The sequence below is a fragment of the Rhinolophus hipposideros genome, assembly GCF_964194185.1.
Source record: "Rhinolophus hipposideros genome assembly, chromosome: 4".
NCBI classification, from domain to species: Eukaryota; Metazoa; Chordata; class Mammalia; order Chiroptera; family Rhinolophidae; genus Rhinolophus; species Rhinolophus hipposideros.
In genome coordinates, this window is record NC_138050.1 from 14081316 (window position 1) to 14101501 (window position 20186).

A 20186-nucleotide genomic window follows, 5' to 3' on the forward strand; every position below is an offset into this window, starting at 1 on the left:
TTCTTTGTTCTGGGAAGAACTGTTTTAGAGTCTCAGTCGTGATTGTATAAGATAAGTTGGTACTTACTCTTCCAGGGAAGGGTAACGGGAGATATTTTTGCTGAGGGAGTCACCTCATTCTTGCTCCATAGAGAGTCATGCTGCTTTCCTAATGACCTCAGGACGAGGAAGAGTTGACCCACTTTCATAGGAGCCATGGGGCTTTCCGGGAGGAAGACAATTAAAATCCCTTTAGAGTTTGAAATTATTACACCCTATCTAATATATTAGGGTAGCCCCAACTGAGGATGTTTAATTGGAGAGAATGAAGAGAGTCCTTTCTCTCTCTCCCAAAGAATGTGTCAGTGATGTATGATCTGGCTAGAACACAGAAGGCATTGTATGTGCTCTGAATATGAAAGGTTTCGATACAGGGAATGGAGGCTTGTGAAACTGTTGGAAGGCCTGCACGAGCAAAGGGCAGGAGAACCGCACTGGTGATCTCATCCTGCAGCAGTGATTTCAGTGATTTTCAAAGAAGCTCGAGTTACTTTGATCCTCCTGTTGTTGGCGAACATATCTGCCTGCAGCTGCTGGCAACGGCCTCCAGAGGGTAATAGCCTCTGCTTTTCTCCGGCCTTTTAAAGCTCTTGCAAGTACCTCTCACTGGTGGGCTCTAACCTGTGACCACACAGTGAAGGAGATTCTGGCGACATAGTTCCTGGTTTCTCTTCTGCGATGCATAGGAGACCTCTGAAGAGGGTGGCTGTGATGTCAAGTTGATCAAGAGACAATTCAACATAGGTGATGACTGTGGCTCAAGAGCAAAGCCTTGGATGTCGTGAGGGACAGAGGGCTCCAAGGTTAGCAGGCTGCCACTCTGACAGTGGAGCTGTGCCTTGAGACCTGTATTAGTAAGGATTCTCCAGGGAAATAGAACCTAAGGGTTGTGTGTGTGTGTGTATGTGTGTGTGTGTGTGTGTGTGTTTGTGAGAGAGAGAGAGAGAGAGAGAGAGAGAGAGAGAGAGAGAGAGAGAGAGAGATTTTGATAGATTTACTTTAAGGAAGTGGCCCATGTAATTATGGGGGCTGGCAAATTCAAAATCTGCAGGGTGGGTCGTCAGGCTGGAGACTGAGAGAAGAGCTAATGTTCCAGTTCAAGTCTGAAGGCTGTCTTATGGCACAGTTCCCTCTTGCTTCAGGAAGGTCAGTCTTTTGTTCTAGTCAGGCCTTCAACTGACTGGATTGGGCCCACCCAAGTGATGGAGGACAAACTGCTTTACTCAAAGTCTACAGATGTATATGTTAATCTTGTACAAAAACACCCTTATGTTTTACCAAATATTTGGGCACTGTGGCCCAGCCAAGTCGACACATAAAATTAACGGTGACACTTCTCCTTCCTCATTTATACCTGAGAAGTTACTCCATCGACAGATGCTGTTTTGGAATAAACAGTTTTATGTCAGTGTGTCCTAAACTGAAAATTCATGATCTTTCTATGTATATATGGTTCAGTTCAGCACTTTTAATTAAAAAAGAATGAGGTAATAATTATTTTTCCCTTTTCCCTTAGATTTAGGAAAGAGTAGAGATATCTCTTTATGCTGTAGCCTCTCAATATTTAATCACTCAATTATTAATTTATTTGTTCAGTCTTTCAACAAATATTTATGAAAGATATAGGCACTGAGGATATGCAGTGAAAAAAATCAGATCCAGAAAATAAAATGTTAAGGAAGAGAGCAATATAAGCATTTTACTATAACTTGTGATAACAAAAAGGAAAATGCAAGTGTAAAAGACTTCAGATTTGTAAGCTGGCAGTGCTGTTCCAAAAACCTTTATAAAAGAGGGAAATTTTACAAGCAAGTCAAACAATCAAATTTACAAGTCTTAGCAAATCATGATTGTCTACAGCCATGTTTCCTGAATAATTAAAGATGAGTCAGGACAATTGTTTATTGAAACAATTTAATGTCTACTAATATCATTGGTTTAGGAGACAGATGCCTTTGTAAAGAGTATCAGACCCTAACAAATAAAGACGTTTTCATTGCTCCCCCAGGTCCCTTTCTTTTGTAAAATCCTGATCTTACCAACTGTAGTCTTGCCAACTACTATATTTTTTCAGGAGGGTAACTGCTTTAGTCAGTGGGGGATTACTATGTTGAGAAATTGATGAGAGGGTGGTTACTGGTCATATGAGAAGGCACATTTCATGGCATCATCACCAACACTACTGTATGAATAAAATTAAAACAAAACGGCAGAGTTCTAAGATAACTCCCAATGACCCCCCACCCTTATATAACTATACCACGCTATCACAATATTATTGATCTTTTCCCCCCTTTTTACATTTTTCAATTACAGTTCACATTCAATATTATTTTACATTAGTTTCAAGGGTAAAGCATAGTGGTTAAACATTCATATAATTTAGGAAGTGATTCCTCCGATTAGTCTAATGCCCACCTGGCACCATACATAGTTATTACCATATTATTGATTGTATTCCCTACACTTTACATCTCCATGACTATTTTGTAACTACCAATTTGTATTTGTTAACCTTTTCACCTTTTTCACTCAGCAACCCAACCCCCTCCCATCTGGTAACCATCAGTTTGTTCTCTGTACCTATGAGCCTGTTTATATTTTGTTTGTTCATTTATTTTGTTCTTTAGATTCCACATATAAGGGAGATCATATGGTAGTTGTCTTTCGCAGTCCGACTTATTTCACTCAGCATAATACCCCCTAGGTTCATCCGTGTTGTTGCAGATGGCAAGTTTTCATTCTTTTTTATGGCTGAGTAATATTCTGTTGTGTGAGGCCTGACAATTAAGTTTTTGAACTTGTTGCAATGATGTTGCTAACCTTTTTTGATATCAGAGGGATTATTCATTACGAATTTGTACCAACTGGACAGATAGTTAACCAAATTTACTATTTGGAAGTGCTGAAAAGGCTGCATGAAAAAGTTAGACAACCTGAAATTTTCGCCAACAATTTATGATTCTTACATCATGACAATGCACCAGCTCACATAGCACTGTCTGTGAGGGAGTTTTTAGTCAGTAAACAAATAACTGTATTGGAACACGCCCCTTTCTCACCTGATCTGGCCCCCAATGACTTCTTTCTTTAGTTGAAGATAAAGGAAATATTGAAATATTGAAAGACATTTTGATGACATTTAGGACATCAAGGGTAATACGACTACAGCTCTGATGGCCATTCCAGAAAAAGAGTTCCAAAATTGTTTTGAAGGGTGGACTAGGTGATGGCGTTGGTACATAGCTTCCCAATGGGGAGTACTTGGAAGGTGAATGTAGTAATACTCAGCAGTGAGGTATGTAGCACTTTTTCTAGGATGAGTTGCAAACTTAATTGTACAACCTCATATATTCTGCTACTTTGGAGTGAAATGCTCTCAATAGGTGTTGTCTTAGGCTGCTAAGTTTGTTATAATTTGTTGTGCAGCAACAAAACAAAAAAAAACATTCAAGACAAAACCAAAACCAATACAACTTTTATCCAACTTTTAATTCTCTTGGATGTGATATCATGCTAAGATTGCGTCTTGAAATGTCATCACTCTATTCAGGTCATATACAGTATGGTATGATTTCAATGGTGAGGAGACATATTTTAGAGGAGAGCCCCCTGTACGAGAAAGGTGGTTTCTTTAGGAGAGGCCCACTTCAAACCTTGCAAAATCTAGGAATGTGTTAAAGAAAGGGAATTTTCCCCATAAACTTTCTGCAAGTTGTTGGGTATGTTTGTGTTCACTATTTTTTATCATTAATATTTCTATCAACATGGGGTTTAGAATAGTCATCTAATTTATTAGTCACTTCAGGAAACACTTCATGTTTTGACTTAAAGCAAACCCAAGTATATGAGTCAGATAATCACTTTGTAATGTGTAGTGTAGAGTTGCTAAGTGTTAATTCCTTTTTTTTCCCCAAACGTTTCACTTTCTAACTGGTTACCCATAAATAATTTTCAAAATCTTTTAGTAAGTCAATATAATATTTTGAATAATCAGAATTATAATATATTTATTTCAAGAGAGTTAAATTGTATAAAGAATCCAAATGTATAACATTAAAGATTTCTTCAGAAAAACACAAAATGCAAATTTAGTTTTATACATTATTCTTTATTTTAATTTCCTATCATGAAATATTTAAATATTTAAATCCTTGAATTCTAACATTGATCTCTGCAGAAATTCTTTCAGCTCGGCTATCATGCATTTTATTTTGGGGGTAATTGTATATTTTAAGACAAAATAAAACAATTTCTTTAATTACTTGTTAGCTAGTCACAACTATGGTTCCATTTCTCATTTTTCTTTTCTCTTTAACTCGTATTTGTCATCTCAAAACTTCCTTTCACACCCCTTACCCAGGCTCTTCTTTTCGTACCCAAACCTCCTGTTTCTTTTATTTCTCATCTTTCACTTTCCTACTCCTAATTTTCCATGAGAACCTCTCTTCTTCCTTTTAACCATTATTTGCTCCACCGTTCCTACATCTCTCCAGAGGAACTGCCTTGCACGTCCTGTTTGCCTAATATTTGAACTGGGCCAAACGGTCAACATTCCAAAAAGTTAGCGAAAACAAGAATATCTTGTTGAAAGAACTGGTAACATTCAACTTTTTCCTATTGACCACTTCGCCTGATCAATTGACGAACTACAAAATTAGCTTTGCTTGTCAGCAACAATGAATTCCTAAAAACAACTTACGCCATCTTCCTCTCTTTTCCATTAAAAAACCCCAATTCCCTCTCTTGTAACTGGGACATTATTTGGGTATCTTTCTTAATCTGTGTCCCCTGAATTGTAATTCCTAGATCCCAAATAAATGCTTTGTCTCTTGAACTGGTATTTTTTGTTTGTTTATTTATTTTTTTTAGGTTGACACAATTTAAAATAAAAGTGCCCTTTCTTTTGGAGGGATGTGACCTTGTGCCAAGGGTTATGGCTTGTCACATGGTAAACAAGCTGCTTTTGGCCTCATCCCCTTTGCTGGGCTCTTTTGTGCAACTGATAACCTGCATGACCCTATATGGCTGCACCAGGAAAGTGCAAGTGGGTAAGTGTAAAATTAGCAGAGAATAAAGAGTAAGGCCTATGTTATGGAAGCTAACAGCAATTTATAGTTCCTTGGAAAGAACTATAATCTACTAAAAGTCTTTTCCAAGCCCAAACCTGAAATATAATGAATGATCATCAGGGCTTATAATAAATAAGGTGTTAGAAATACATATTTCCATAGGAAATGAGAGTCAAATTGGGAGAGAAGAGATAGGTAGAAGGGGTATAGAATAGCAGTAGGCAAACCTTTTGTTAAAGTCGGGGGTAGTAATTCATTCAGGCTTCCTGGACCATAAAGTCTCTATTGCAACTATTAATCTGTGCTCAAAAGAAACCATAAAAATATATAACTGAATGGACATGACTGTTTTCCATTAAAACTTTATTTACAAAAACAGGCTGGGGCAGGGCCTAATTTGTGAACTCCTGGTATAGAGTATTGAGAAAAAAGCATTCGCTGAGGCATTGGTTGGTGTGAATCTGATGCTGATGCAGAAAAGGCTCTAAATCTGAATAATGAGTGTTCATTCATAAATTATCATACAGATATATTCTACACAGGATGAAAAACAGCCTTTTGATAATCAATTTTAATTTTTAAAACTACAAGAAATGGACGTTTTATTAGCCATTTATTTCTCTGTTAACTCTCCTGTAATGTACTCGTATACTCACTTGACAAGACTGAATACTGGGCTAATAACCTGTATTTTACATAAAATTGTTACTCTTTAACTTTTCCTCGCAGTATTCAACTTAAACAATATATAATGGATGTGTATTATGATTCTCTGGGTCAATGTGAATTTTATTCCCTTTCCTTCATAGCATATGATATCCTGATATCAATTGGTTGTCTTAATCTTTGTTGGCGCTTGCCTCACTAATGGAATTCAGATGGTTTTCTTAGATAAGTATAATTCTTTGGGGAAAACTCATTGTAAGCCAACTGCTTGAAAAGATGTGAGAAAGGGCAACAATTAAGCTATAAAAACAGACTTTATCTTTTTTTATTAAAAAAACCTTCCAAGGTCCTAGCATTTTCCTCATTTCCTAAGTATCTTAATGTGTTATTCCATATCATAAATACAGAGATAATTTTGCTCTTCAAGGGCAAATTGCCCTAAGTTATCAAACTTAAATCACTTTTTAATGTTTAAAAATTTTTTTTATTAGTTTCATGTGTGCAAAACACTGTGGTAGTTAGACATTTATCATTTATACCCTTCACAATGTGATAACCCTCCTCCCCCCATCCACTATCCCTCTGACATCACATACAGCCATTACATTTCCACTGTCTGTATTCCTTATGCTGTACTCCACTTCTTGCGACTACATATATATATATATAATATATGTATATAATACATATACATGTATATAATATGCATGTATATTATATACATGTATATAAAACTATGGTTGACATTCATTATTATTCAGCTTCAGCTTCAGGTGTACAGTGCAGTGATCAGGCATCTACATCATCCCTGAGGTGGTCTCCCTAATGAGACAAGTGTCCATTGGATACCTTAGAAAATCTTTACAACATTATCGATTATATTTCCTAAATTGACTTTTGGATCCCCAGGGCAATCTTGTGGTTATCGATTGTGCTTTCTAATCCAAATCTTGAAAAGATCCATAGTCTTCTTCTTTGTGTTGTCTGTTCTCAAGATGAATATAGACTGTTTCAGCAAAGTCTTTATAAGAACTGTGTAGACTAGGTGGGAAATGGTGTATTGGGCAACTGGACATCTGGACCTTCATGTTTCGTGCAAGGAACAAAAATCCCTCTGGCCACACCAGCCCTCCGCATTATTTATTGGAGCCTTTAACCTCTCCTTCCACCAAACGGGGCAAATTTATTAAGGAGTTCACACAGCTGTTGTGGCTTCTTGAGGCAACTAAGGCCAGCTGGAATACACTGTAGTGCAGTCTATTTTGTGAGATTTATATGTTACAGTGCAAACTAGAAATTAAGAGTCCTCCAAGGCAGGGTTTAGATTTTCATTGTCATTACCACTGCTAGAAAGAAATTAAACACATTCTAGTGAAGTCAGAACTCAGTGAAAACAAAACTCTCTTCTCCATAGCACAGTGATGAAAACAAAACTCAAAGTGACAAGGATTTTCTGAATTCCATTGACTCTTCCCTGCCTATTACTAACATGACTTAAGCGTGCATCAAGTATGTTGAAACTTGCTTTGACTTCTTTTTACTATTGCTCTGGTTTCCCATGGCACCTTTTAGTTCTAAGCTTGCTGCTGACAACTACACAAACTGGGGACAAGGCTAGTCTTGTTTCTTTATGAAACAAAGTTTTGTTTTTACTATGTTTAGAGTTCATTTCTGGGAATTAAAGGTAGGAATTAATTAATACTTTTAATTAATTAAAGGCAATTTTGAAATTTTAGGAAGAAAAGTATGATAGAAAATTGATCTGGGAACGCAGTGGGTGAACTGATTCTGAATCCTATTCTCTGTGTGTGGAGCTACCACGTTTGCCCGAAAATAAGCTTGGATCTTATATTAATTTTTGCTCCAAAAGAAGCATTAGGGCGTATTTTCAGGGGATGTCTTAGTTTTTCATGCACAACAATTTACATTTATTCAAATACAGTCATGTCATCTTCTGGAATATCATCATAAGGTACTAAATGCGTCTGTCTGGCTGACGATCTTAACTGGGGCTTATTTTCGGGGTAGGTCTTATTTTCAGGGAAACATGGTAAATGGATTTTCTGGTACTGGTTTTTGGGGTGGGAATGGTAGATTTCTGTGGGGTTGGAGTCTAAGAATTACCTGTGTACTTTTCCTGTCTATATGATCTCTGGAACAAGTAACATATAGATTATACCATTGAGAGGGCTGGCAAGGATGGAGCTAATGATTATTCAACAACATGACTATTTATCTCCTCATTTTGGCTGCTTTTGATTCAAATGTGATGGGAGAAAAGGGCAAATGCAATGTGTCAGTGAGACGAGAACTCTCATTTGAACCCTTACTTGAAAGACGTTATTTCCAGCAGCATAGAGCTTTGTCAGGGATACCTTAGAACTGTAGTTCAGGTCTGTCAAATGAAAGTGACCTTTGTTGAAGACTCACCCCAGTGGCTATTAGACCTAGAGCTGTGTTGCTTCAAGTAAATCACCGATTTATGCTAATCTTGAGCTTTACAGATCATCCAACGTAAGATGCTATAAATACAGGTTTTGGTTATTTATTCTGTAGTAGAACTATTCAATGTATTATGAATTCATATTTATTAGAGGTTGGGAAATCTTTTTGTTAAAATTTCTTCAGCCTATTTGCTGTTACTGATTTTTTTTCTTTTTGGTTCAGCAAAGGTGAATTCCTTTAGGACTTGTGACTAACCTCCCTTGGTCTAGAGATGATCAAATGAGTTCCTTAGAAAACTTTGGAACAAAAGTAACTCAAGATTTAATGAGTGACTAATGTAATCATATTTCTGGGGAAATGACCTGGCCCCTCATATACTGGTTAGTTGCAAAAAAAATTCTGGCAATGAACAGAAACAAAAATAAACATCAATTATTAAGAAAAAAACATTATGGATTCTTGATGTCCATATAAGATATACATAGCTTCAGTTTTAAATTTTCTTCCAAAAAACATGACTTTTCATTGGCCATCATAATTTATCTGTTGACAAAATTCCTTATATGTATTCATGAAAATCTGATTTATAAAAGTTAAGATGTAGATTGGATCTTTATGGTATAAAGGCTTTTAATGGATTCTTTTTAGAAGAAGAACTGTGATAAGGAATGTTTGCTTAGAGCACAAGTTGGAAAAACATATTTAACCATGAAGGTTATTCTTGGAAGAAAGAAAAAGTGACATTGCTAGATTCATCTATTTCAAACTTTGATGCATCAGAAGAAATTCAATCTGTGCTCCTGAAGACATTTTAAATAGCTGCAGAATATTTTTTTCTGTCAAACACTCTCATGTTTGTGCTCAGATAATGCTTCAAGTGTTTTAAAAGAATAGAGAAATGTTATGGAAAAATGAACATCTTCACTGTATTCCTAAATCCTAAAGGAACATAACTCATAGTTCTGGCTAGAATTTTGTTTTCTTACAACTATTCCCTGAACACATATTAATGATTGGTACAATAATTCTTAGTCTCATAAACATATATGCTGTGTATGTGTGTGTGTGTGTGTGTGTGTGTGTGTGTAACTTGAGTGTATGAATCACGTCTTTTTGCATTTTATGAGTTTAATTTGGGATCCAGTTTAAAATGTTTATCTTTAAGGCCCAGAATAACAAACTTTGTGAAAATTAGAATGTACCCATAGTTTAACACAAGCCCTAGGACAAGTCATGAAGTAGGTGAAGTTCATTTTCACAGAATATGGTCTCTCTTTCCAATCCTCTCCATCTGTAGGAACTTTAAAGTCCAGCCTCTGGCTGGGGGAAGCTGCTGGGCCACACAGAAGAGGACTGTCCTGGGGGCATTTGTAGTTTAGAGAGTGGTTTCTGAACCAACTTTCAACTTCCTGTACTTATTTTCTCTCTGCCATTCTGAATTTCTGTCTCTTTTTCTCTTTATGTATGTTTATTTTTTACTATGTGTGCACTTTAATTCAAATGTGTACAAAGAAGGAATATAAAATTCCCACTTCATCCTTCCCCGTCCTCCAATTCCCCCTCTCCTTCCAGCACCACTGTTTACATTTTAGTGTGCATCTTTTTAGTCCTTAATCCACGCACACATTTAAAAAAATAAATATACTTTGACTTCCCACTCTACTATCTTTCATTCCACAAATATTAGTCTATGTTATTTTCTCAAAGAATAACAACTATTTTAAAGGTAAATATAGTCATCTAACAACCAGAATAAATACAAGTCTATACAGAAATAGACTTTGAGGTTCAAATGTCTCCACTTTCTAGACTAATTATGTAAAAGTCTCACTACAGTTCACATTATGGGGGACTTGTAAAATACTGTCGTGGGTTGAATGGCTCCCCTAAAAAGGTATGTCTATATCTGATGTTCTGGAACCTGTGAATGTTACCATTTTTGGAAAAAGGGTCTTGGTAGGTGTAATTAAGGATATTGAGATGAGGAGATAATCCTGGATTACCTGGATGGATTTTAAATCCAATGACAAGATAGACACATAGGAGAGAAGGCACACACAGAGGAGAAGGCAGTGTGAAGATAGGCAGAGAATGGAGTGATGTGGTCATAAGTCAAGGAGGTCAGGGGATGTTAGCTGCCACCAGAAGGTGGAAGAAGCAAGGAAAGATTCTCCCCAGAGCCTCCAAACGAAGTGTGACTTTGCTGACACTTTGATTTTGGCTTTCCAGCCTCCAGAACAGAGAGAAAATAAATTTGTTGTAGTTTGTGGTCATTTATAATAGCAGCTACAGGAAGCTAATACAAACACCAACAACCGAAATACTATACTTCCACTATTTAAAACAGAAAAAAATAAAACCACTGACTCACAGAATTCACTGTTAAATAAACAACACTTACGACTTTTATTGTTATAAAACAGTATCCTAAGAATTATAATTCTACTAAGTTTCTACTAGAACACTTGTATAATTACTTGACTATAGCACCGAAACTAGATGACGTGTTTCTGGATTAATAAGAAGACTTGTTAATAGCAATGAGAAAATACTAAGGTAACATTATCCAAGCCTTAAATATAAATATTTGGAATTGGAGTCCAACTAAACTTATTAAATGGAAATAATTTATTTATAAGATTTACATTTATAGAATGTACATTTATAAAGCATTACCTTTAAGAATTATAAATCTATTAAGTTTCAACATGAGCTATTATACAGTCATTTAACTAATAGCAATAAAATTAAAAGAGAAAAAATTGAAAATTATTTAATTAATTAATTTATTTTTAAAAATTAGTTTAGAAGAAAGACAACACATTCTTGCTGTGTGTTTGAATTATTTTATAGTACTTGATAAAAATAGCAGATTTACTATAAGTATACTACTTACAATAAAAAGTGGAAGTGACATAGGATTCCAATTACAATAATCACTATCTTAAGACTTATACTTCTATCAAGTTTCCATTTGAGCCATTGTATATTCACTTAACTAGCAGCAATATAACTAAAAGAAAAAAATCAAAATTACCTTAGCTGAGACAGAAAAGAACGTTTTCCTGTGGTCCTGGATCTTACTGGAAGGCTAGATCAACTCTGAAAGTGACTCACTTCTTTTTTAGGTTGTAGGATGGAAGACAAAATACAGTGCATGGTGGAGAGACATTTCTTGTTGCCCGTGGAAGGTGTGCTACAGTAGGGAAATCACTTGGTGGAAATGGTTCTTGGGAGGGTCTGTAGTAGCTTTCCAGGGGAGAAAGAGGGACAGGAAGGCCTCTTTTCAGGAGTTGTCCCCAGGCATCCTCTGCAGCATCTAATTTCTGACTGAAGGATGCAGTGGAGGACCAGAGTCTGGACCAGCTGTGTCCTGTTCATGTAGGAGCAGTGAATCAGACATACTTAAAGGACCAAGATTATCTATGGTGTCATTTCGATTGGATTTCATTTATGAAGATGGACTTCTGTATTATTAAAGGCATCGTGAGCCTCACAAGTTCTGTGGTCCTGAAAGTCTGACAGGGTAAGGAACTCCAAGTTCTGTTTTGCACTTTGTGGAAGAAGTGCTTGATTAGGATAGAGTTGCCTGATAAAAGAATCCTTTTCTTGTGATTCTGCTTCCACAGTGATGACGTCCCTGGAGCCATCCCAGTTTGCTAGGGCTGCCAGGAAAAGTACCACAAATTGGGTGCCTTAAACAATACAAATAAATTTTTCTCACAGTTCTGGAGGCAAAAGGTCAAAGATCAAGGTGTTGACAGTTTTGGTTTTTTTGGAGGCCTCTCTCCTTGGCTTGCAGATAGCTGCCTTTGCGCTGTTCCTCATGTTGTCTTTCTTCTCTGTACTTGTGCCCCTGATGTCTTACTGTGTGTCCAAATCTCCTCCTCTCATAAGGACACCAGTGAGAATGCATTAGAGCCCACCCTAACAGCTTTCTTTAAACTTAATAATCACTTTAAAGACCCTATTTCCAAATACAGACACATTCTGAGGGACTGGGGGTTATGGCTTCAACATGTAATTTTGAGGGAACACAAGTCAGGCCATAACACTAGCCTAATGTTCCCCCTTCTTTGGTGATCTGATGATTCAGGGAATTTTCTATATCCAGACTCATGGGGAGACTATTTTTTAATTCCACTCTGCACCAAGGTTCAAGAGTTTGTTTTTCTGAGGATCAGGGACGTCTGGTATAGCAGATGTTGTATTGCCTTGTTCAGATTCCTGAAGTCTTTCCACTACTCTGTTTTCTAGCTGACTTCAACTACCATTATTGGATAAGGGCTCTCCACACTTTCCTTGTGATCCTGACAGGTTGTACATGCTGAGGGATTAACAACTCCCGGGAGCTGTTCTCAACCAATGACTGAGAGAAATTGGTATATAATATTCCAGGTTCTTTGGCCCTCAGGATAATTCTGAGGCATGCATTTTACATAATTTCCCAGATATTCCCCAAGGGATTAAACTCCAGTAATTGCCTACTGTAATATTCAGTTTCATAATGCACAATTTATTGACTGTCTTCTTTTCCCTATCTCACATTAGCCTTCCCCTCCATTGTTTATTGGTACTCCCAAATAAATATTTGTATTTGATTATTTTCTCTGGGTCTGCTTTGGGGTTGGAGAACCTTAAACTAAGGCAGTTGATACCACAAGTTGTTCTAGAAAGCAGATCTTCCAGTTGAATTCTAGAATTACTTGACATCCAGATTGCAGAAAGATCCCATTGCTAGTAATAAGTGGGCGGTGATAAACTCTGGTATGTAACAGCATTACAATCACTAAGACTGTTATTGTGCTGAATTGGGATGGGATGAGGTGAAGGGTGGTGCACCATTTTATGTGTTATCTCCAGAATTTGAGAGATGGTGGCATTGGTAATTATCGGGACTACGGATTTGATCACTTACTGTTAAATGACATGAATGTGCTGAAGAAAGAAAACCACACACTCAAACTAGCCAGTCATGAACCATGGGAATTGTGTGAAAGCCAAAAAAATCTCTCTGGCAATATTTAAGGAAGCTCTCATCTTCTAAAACTAGATTACAGATTATGCTGAAAATTAGGCCCAGGATCTGATTGTGAGAATAGTAGAATTACAAAGAATTATAATAGCTCTGGCAAGCCTCTTTTTAAAATTAGGAGCCTGAAAAGAGTGGGGCCCTGATATCTAGAATGGATTGACTCAAGAATCTTCAACTCCTTGAAGATCTCCATGAACTCTTGGACTTGCAGAAGTAACCCAGTGAATTTCCCCAAGACCTTCCTGAACTCCTAGGCCTGCAGAAATTGATAACTTGTTTTACTAGGTGATAGTAATCACCTCCCCTCCCAATCCCGCCTCACCTGAGGCAGATGTTTTGTAAGGTAATATGCTTGCAAGTATACTTACCTCAAGATTTTCTCCCTGTGGTATCGAGGCCCATAACTAGGCTCTACCTCAGTATGACCCAACTAGGCAAGCGCTATCTCGGATTTGTCAGGAAAGGGACTGCTCACCAGAGGAGTTGCAGGACCTAGCTATAATATATTGTCAGGAACCAAGAAAGTGTGCCTAGAAATCAATTGTGAGAGTGCTGTGTCGGGACTTACAAAATAGGGCGGCTAATAATATTTGTTATTCAGTTTATACACAGATGGAAAATGTATAGTTGCATTGTCTCTTTGTGTCCCAGTGAGAAAGCCATGTAACATTTTACAAAAATAATTGAAAGGGGAAATTGGCCACCAAAAAATTAAACTGTAGAAAAGGAACAAAAAGTGATAATGCTAGACGTGAAATTCTAATTGAATGTAAACGGGGTTAAAGAAGAAATAGCTGATTGTGGGAATATTGACACTACTGCTATTTAAGAGACTCCAATCAGAGGAACTTAGTGAAGACAACCTTATTGACGTGAATGGGAAAAATGGTCATGACAGAAAGGACGAAGATATCGCAGAAAAAAGAATGCAAGTGAGAAACTGTACATTCACGGAATTCTCAGAGATAGTTCACCACATTGAACGTGGAAGGGATAAAATGCTGGAAGCTGATTCAAAGTTAGAAAGTAGTATGACAATTTGCCAAGGCATAAAAAGATGTTTCATCATTATCATTAGTTATAGGACAGAAAGAAGAAGGCAACCACTGTTCAAACTACCCTTAATAGGTTTTTGTTTTTGTTTTTTTTTTACACAGAAATAGACTGGAAGAAACAAGAAGGGGGGCGGTGGTTAGTATATTGACAGGAGTAATTTGACCTTGATTGTTGTGAGAAGGTAGGATTTCTGCTACCAAATAGGGACAGCAAGAAATCTATCTGGAACTAGGAGATTTGCTGGGTTCCTCTTACTGCCTTCAAAGCCAATGATTACCATGAATAGGGAAGTGCAAGAACAGCATCCTGACAAGATAAAGGTAATCGGAGGTGCAGACTTCTGAGGTTTGAAGGTCTGGGTTACTCCACTGAGCAACCCACCTAGATGGGCACAAGTGCTGTCCAAAAGTGAGGAGAACCTATAATGTGTGTTAGAAAAGGGAGATGGCGAATATCAGTTGTAGCCTTGGGACCATCTGCAACAGCCAGCCAAGACAGTAGCTCGCATTGATATTAACCCTGTTGTAAATTTATTTCCTTTTGAAATAAAAATTGTGATTGTTTACCACTTTGAAGAACAATAATTAGGTGAAGTGAACTCAGCATGGGGACAGAGGGCATCTGATTAATGCCAGGGATGGACTGCAGCAGATACAGGCTGTTCCCAATCTGTATCTCTGGGAAATCTTGCTCCTTTGTAACTGCCAGTATCTGCTCCTTTTGTCCTGAAATTGTAGGAAACTGCCTGTACATATGACAGACTTTAATGCTAATGAATTAACAATCCCTAGAGGGCAGCTCTCCATCACTGTAAGCAGGTATATAAGAACTCGAGCTCCTTCCTTCATTGAGCTGGAGAGTTCTGAGGCATATGTTTTGCATGCGTTCTCAGAGTTTCCTTGTGGGATTCAGCTTTAATCTCTCACTGTGGTAGCTGGTTTAATAGCACCACCCTATAGGCTGCCTTCCTTTCCCTATAAAGCACAGAGTTATTTGTGCTTTCCAACTAAACTATTCTCACTTTAATTCCTGTCTCAGGGCCTGCTTCTGGAAGAATCCTAAGTAAAACAGTTCCTAAAATCTTAATATATTTAATTATTGCTTTATCATTCAAGGTACATGGAGTAGTTGCAAATTATAATACTGATGTTATTGTTAACAGTAATCTTAAATGAGAAAAGTTTAAATATTTCGTTTCATTATTTTTGTTGTTAGACAATATCACACTTAAGATGTAAATCAGAATACTGTATTTGAAAAGATACACGTGGTTTGAATTAAAACACATTGACCCAATATTTTTAGTTGTCAAAGTTGATGCAGGGAAGGAGAGTGTTTGTATCTGTTCAGGCTACCATTTTGTCTGGAAGTTTAATGATGTGACATTTCAGTTAACTACAGTGTTGCTTTCTAGAGGGCAAATGAGGAGAGAGAGGGTGGGGAAACAGGGAAACTGGATCACAACACAAAGAGTTGGGATTTAATGACAGTTCTATGAGTCACACCACCATGCTTCATGTCAAAAATTTAGGGCTAAGGCAATAGCATTTGGTTAGCAAAAACCCAAATCAAAGACTCTCTACTATTTTTTAAAAACTAAATGGCTGAGCACTTTCAAAGATGAATAATGATATAAAAAAGAACCAGTGTAAAGACTCAAAATGAAAAAGAATAAAATGATGATGGAGACTATATCTTATTAGAGGAATTATCTAGAAAAACAGAAGGAGAATTCACTCAGAAATAAGATTCACGACTTATAAAAATCAATATTTTTCTATGCTTAGCAAAAATAAACAAAAAGTACAATAGAATATAAGTCATTTATATATAAGTGAAGGAAAACAACTCTACATTATGTAGGAATTAACCTAATAATGAATGAACAAGACAAAGTCTGAAACTTCATTGAAAGATATAGAAAATACCTAAATAAATGAAAATACTTGCCTATCTATCTGTCTATTCACTGTGTTTCCACGAAAATAAGACCTAGCTGGACCATCAACTCTAATGAGTCTTTTGGAGCAAAAATTAATATAAGACTCGGTCTTATTTTATTATAAGACTGAGTATCATATCGTATCATATCATATCATATCGTATCATACCATACCATACCATACCATACCATACCATACCATACCATACCATACCATACCATACCATACCGGGTCTGATATTAATTTTTGCTCCAAAAGATGCATTAGCTGATGGTCTGGCTAGGTCTTATTTTCGAGGAAACACAGTGTGGGGACAGAGCCCCAGAGAGCAGTTTCCAGGCTCTCAGCTTCATGTGGAAAGGTGCTAGCTCGGGTAGTAGACGGCCGTCGGCTGTGGCTAGTTGACCGTCAGCTGTAGCTGGTTAGCCAATTGGCCACTGATATAACTGCCATGGCTGCGATGGAGAGTGTAGTTGGTCGGTTGGCAGAAAAGCAGACAGCAGGTCGCACGTCATGTGAATCCAGCCTCCAGTGAGAACATAGTGGTATGACTCTCCTATTGTGGGGACAAAGCCCCCAAAAGCAGTTTCCAGGCTCTCGGCCTCACATAGAAAGGTGCTGGCTCAGGTAGTAAATGGCCATCAACTGTGATCAGATGGCCAGCAGCTGTGGCTAGTTGGCCGTCAGCTGTAACCAGTGAGCCATTGGCCACTAATATAACTGCTGTGGCTACGCTAGCAGAAAGGAATGGGGGCTAGCAAGAGCGGATTGCAGAGAGGCAGATGCCAGCGGTGAGAATATAGTGATATAATTCCCCTACTTATGGCTCCGTAGATGTTCCTGTTTGGCCTCACCATGTCCTGTGTTCTTATGTGGGGAGTGGGAGAAGAGACCCCACCTTACACCCCGCCGGACGCCCGGCGTGACAAATGGCGCACGGAGCAGGGTCCCCCGCATGACACCTATCTATAGCTCTGTGGGTGCTCCTTGTTGGCCTAGCCACATCCTGCATTCTTATGTGGGGAGCGGGACTAGAGGCCCTGCAGGCCGCCCTGCACAACACACAGTATCTATCTGTCTGTCTATCTATCTATCTATCTATCTATCTATCTATCTATCTATCTATCTATCTATCATCATCATCATCTTGTCTATCTATCTAGTCTATCATCTACTTATCTATTTATCTATTTATCTATACATATACAGAGTAACTTAAAACTAAAGATACCAACTCTTTCCAAATTAGTCTATAAATTCAATGCATTTCCAAACAATTGTCTTAATCATGGGCTCTATTGAAAGTGCAAGTCTAGGCAGCCATTTGTACTGTGTGACTCCAAGTACCTGAAATACCCACTAGCCTAAAGCCATCATTAGAATAATTCTAAAGAACAAGGAGAATGTGCATGTCATCCAATGAACGTCAAATGGTATGTTGTTGTAGTTAAGAATGAGTCCCCACAGGGACAAAGTTATAATGACCCTGAGCAGTGCTTATTCAGTCCTCCTATTTCCAGGAATATTATCTCTAATGCTAAGCTGGGTACAGATGTATTTGAAGCAGGAAATGTGAAGGCATGAGACAGTGGTGGGAAGGATGCACGTGGGGGAATTAGGGAGTAGCATGAGGAACGCATGGAGGAAACAGATGTAGAGTTTATGCAATGTTCCATCAGGTCAAAACTAAAGTGAGGATGAAAAAGCTGAAACTATGAAGCAGTAAAAAGAATACAAAATGAAGGACTGGATAAGCCAGTAGTCTAATGGGAGAGAACTCAGCAAATTGAAAGCCAGAAGAGAGATGACCTGAGAAACAGAGATAGTAATTGGTTCCTAGAGATTTATCAGTTCCTGATTGCTTGCCAGTTAACAGTTGTAGTTCTGGGCCTTATATACCCTATAAGAAGCTCTATTTTTCTTACGGTGGTCTGAGTGTCTCTCTTACCCTTTCCTTGTTAAAGAAATCATTCTCCTGAGGATCTCAGCTCGTTGTCATTATTGGTTACTGCAGGGCATTCAAACTTTTATATGATACTTTTACACTCTTTATCTACTTTCCTCTTTCCTCACTACATTTTATGCTTTGCATTTGTCATTTATTCTTGTTCTATTCTCTTACTTATCTCAACTCCTCCATCCTATCCCATATTTTATATATGTTCTTAAGAGCCTTACAAATACGTGGTGTCATATGTGTATTTCTTAAATGGCATTGGGCTATAAATCGCATTCTACCTTTTTTTTTTAACTCAACATTATGTTTTAAAGATCTGTTTACACTAGCAGTAGTCTTGCAGTGGCAATGAGAGGACAAGGCAGTAGTGGCAGTGCCCTGGCCAGGAGGCGCGGCACAGGCCAGCGGGCTGATGCTGACGTCTGGGATAATACAGCATTGATAAAAGCTTGCCATAAACCTGTGGCTTCACTTAAACCTGCTCTAAGCAGTGGTGGTATTTCTGAAGTTTCAGATAAACCAAAAAGCACACCTGAAAGAACACCTGCTAAGAAGAATAAAAGCCAAAAAACAGAGTACTACAACTCATTTGAAGCAGTGGAAAATTTATGACAGATGTTCTGCTATTTGGTCCGAAGACGCCTCCATTTACCCAGCTACCATTACTCCAACTGATTTTAAGAGAAAAACTTGTGTTATGGTTTACAATGAATATGGAAATAGAGAAGAGCAAACCTGTCTGATCTGCTTTCCCCAACCTCTGAAGTAGCTACTATTAGTAATATAGAACAGAATGCTCAGGAGAATGAAAAGGAAAACCAAATTTCAACAGATCAAAGTGAGAACTCCTCCAGGTTTCCTGGAAATAAAGCAAATCACATCAATTCAAAAGCTGTTCCATGGGGTCCTTTTCTCCCTCCATCACTGCCCATGCCAGGATTAAGGCTGGGACCAGGAAAGCCAGGTCTAAAATTCAGTGTCCACCACCCCCCAACCTCCACCACACTTCCTGCCATGCTGGCTGCCTTCCTTTCCTTCTAGACCACCAATGATTCCCCCACCACCTGGCATATGTCTGGATTCTCTTGAAGATGCCTTGGGATGTATGTTAATCTCTTAATGTGTGAGTGGCTATCATACCAGTTACTCTATGTGTTTCAAACAAAATAGAAAAGAAGGAAGGTGCTCTCATTTTAATTAAGGAGTAGGTCTACCATCATTATAAAAATGAACCTTACGTTTGTATAAATTTTATAGTTTGTGGAAAACATATGTTTAAAAATTGAAATGTTACAAAGTAAAAAAGTTAATATAAAACAATATTAAAGACATTTTGATGCCAAAACTGTGGTAAAAGTTTTGTCTACATTCCTCTAGAATTCTCATGAAATTGTTGGCTGGTGGTGGAAAGAAAAACATACTTACTTTCCAATAAAGAGATCCTTAGACTCTGTGGTGACACTTTGTATCACTGGTCAGACAGCCAGGCTTGCTTTTTGATTTGTGATGCCGTATGAAATTCACTGTCTTACCAATGAAGTGTTTTGGTTAAAAAAGTGTAATTGGAATTTAATCAAACCTTTAAGATCTACCTTCCCATTTACCAGAAATACAGGGGATAGAGCAAAATATGGGATAGACACCATAAAAGAAATGATCAGACAGCTCCACAATGTGGAGTGTTATAGAAGACAACTGACCTTGTTTCTTTATAAAGTCATTGTCATAAAAAAAAAAATGGTGGGGAGTGGGTGACTATTCTAGATTAAAAGTGACTTAAGAGACCCAGCAGCTAAACACAGTGTGACTTCCTTGATTGCACCCTGGTTTGAAAAGAGTTGGGGATTGAGGAAATTTGAATATGAACTGGATTTTAAATGATATTAGATAATTATTGCTAATTTTATGAGCTGTGGTAAGAATGTTGTATTTTATGGAAGAATGTCTTTTTAAATTCTAAAGTATTTACAAGT

At 37.6% G+C, this 20186-nt stretch overlaps 1 pseudogene across 1 annotated transcript; it reads left to right on the forward strand.

Annotated features, from left to right (window-relative positions):
* Positions 1-416: 416 nt before the first annotated feature.
* Positions 417-19333, forward strand: LOC308496835 (survival motor neuron protein-like; annotated as a pseudogene). Its single transcript has 2 exons — positions 417-592; positions 18528-19333. The product of its transcript is annotated as a survival motor neuron protein-like (transcript).
* Positions 19334-20186: the final 853 nt, after the last annotated feature.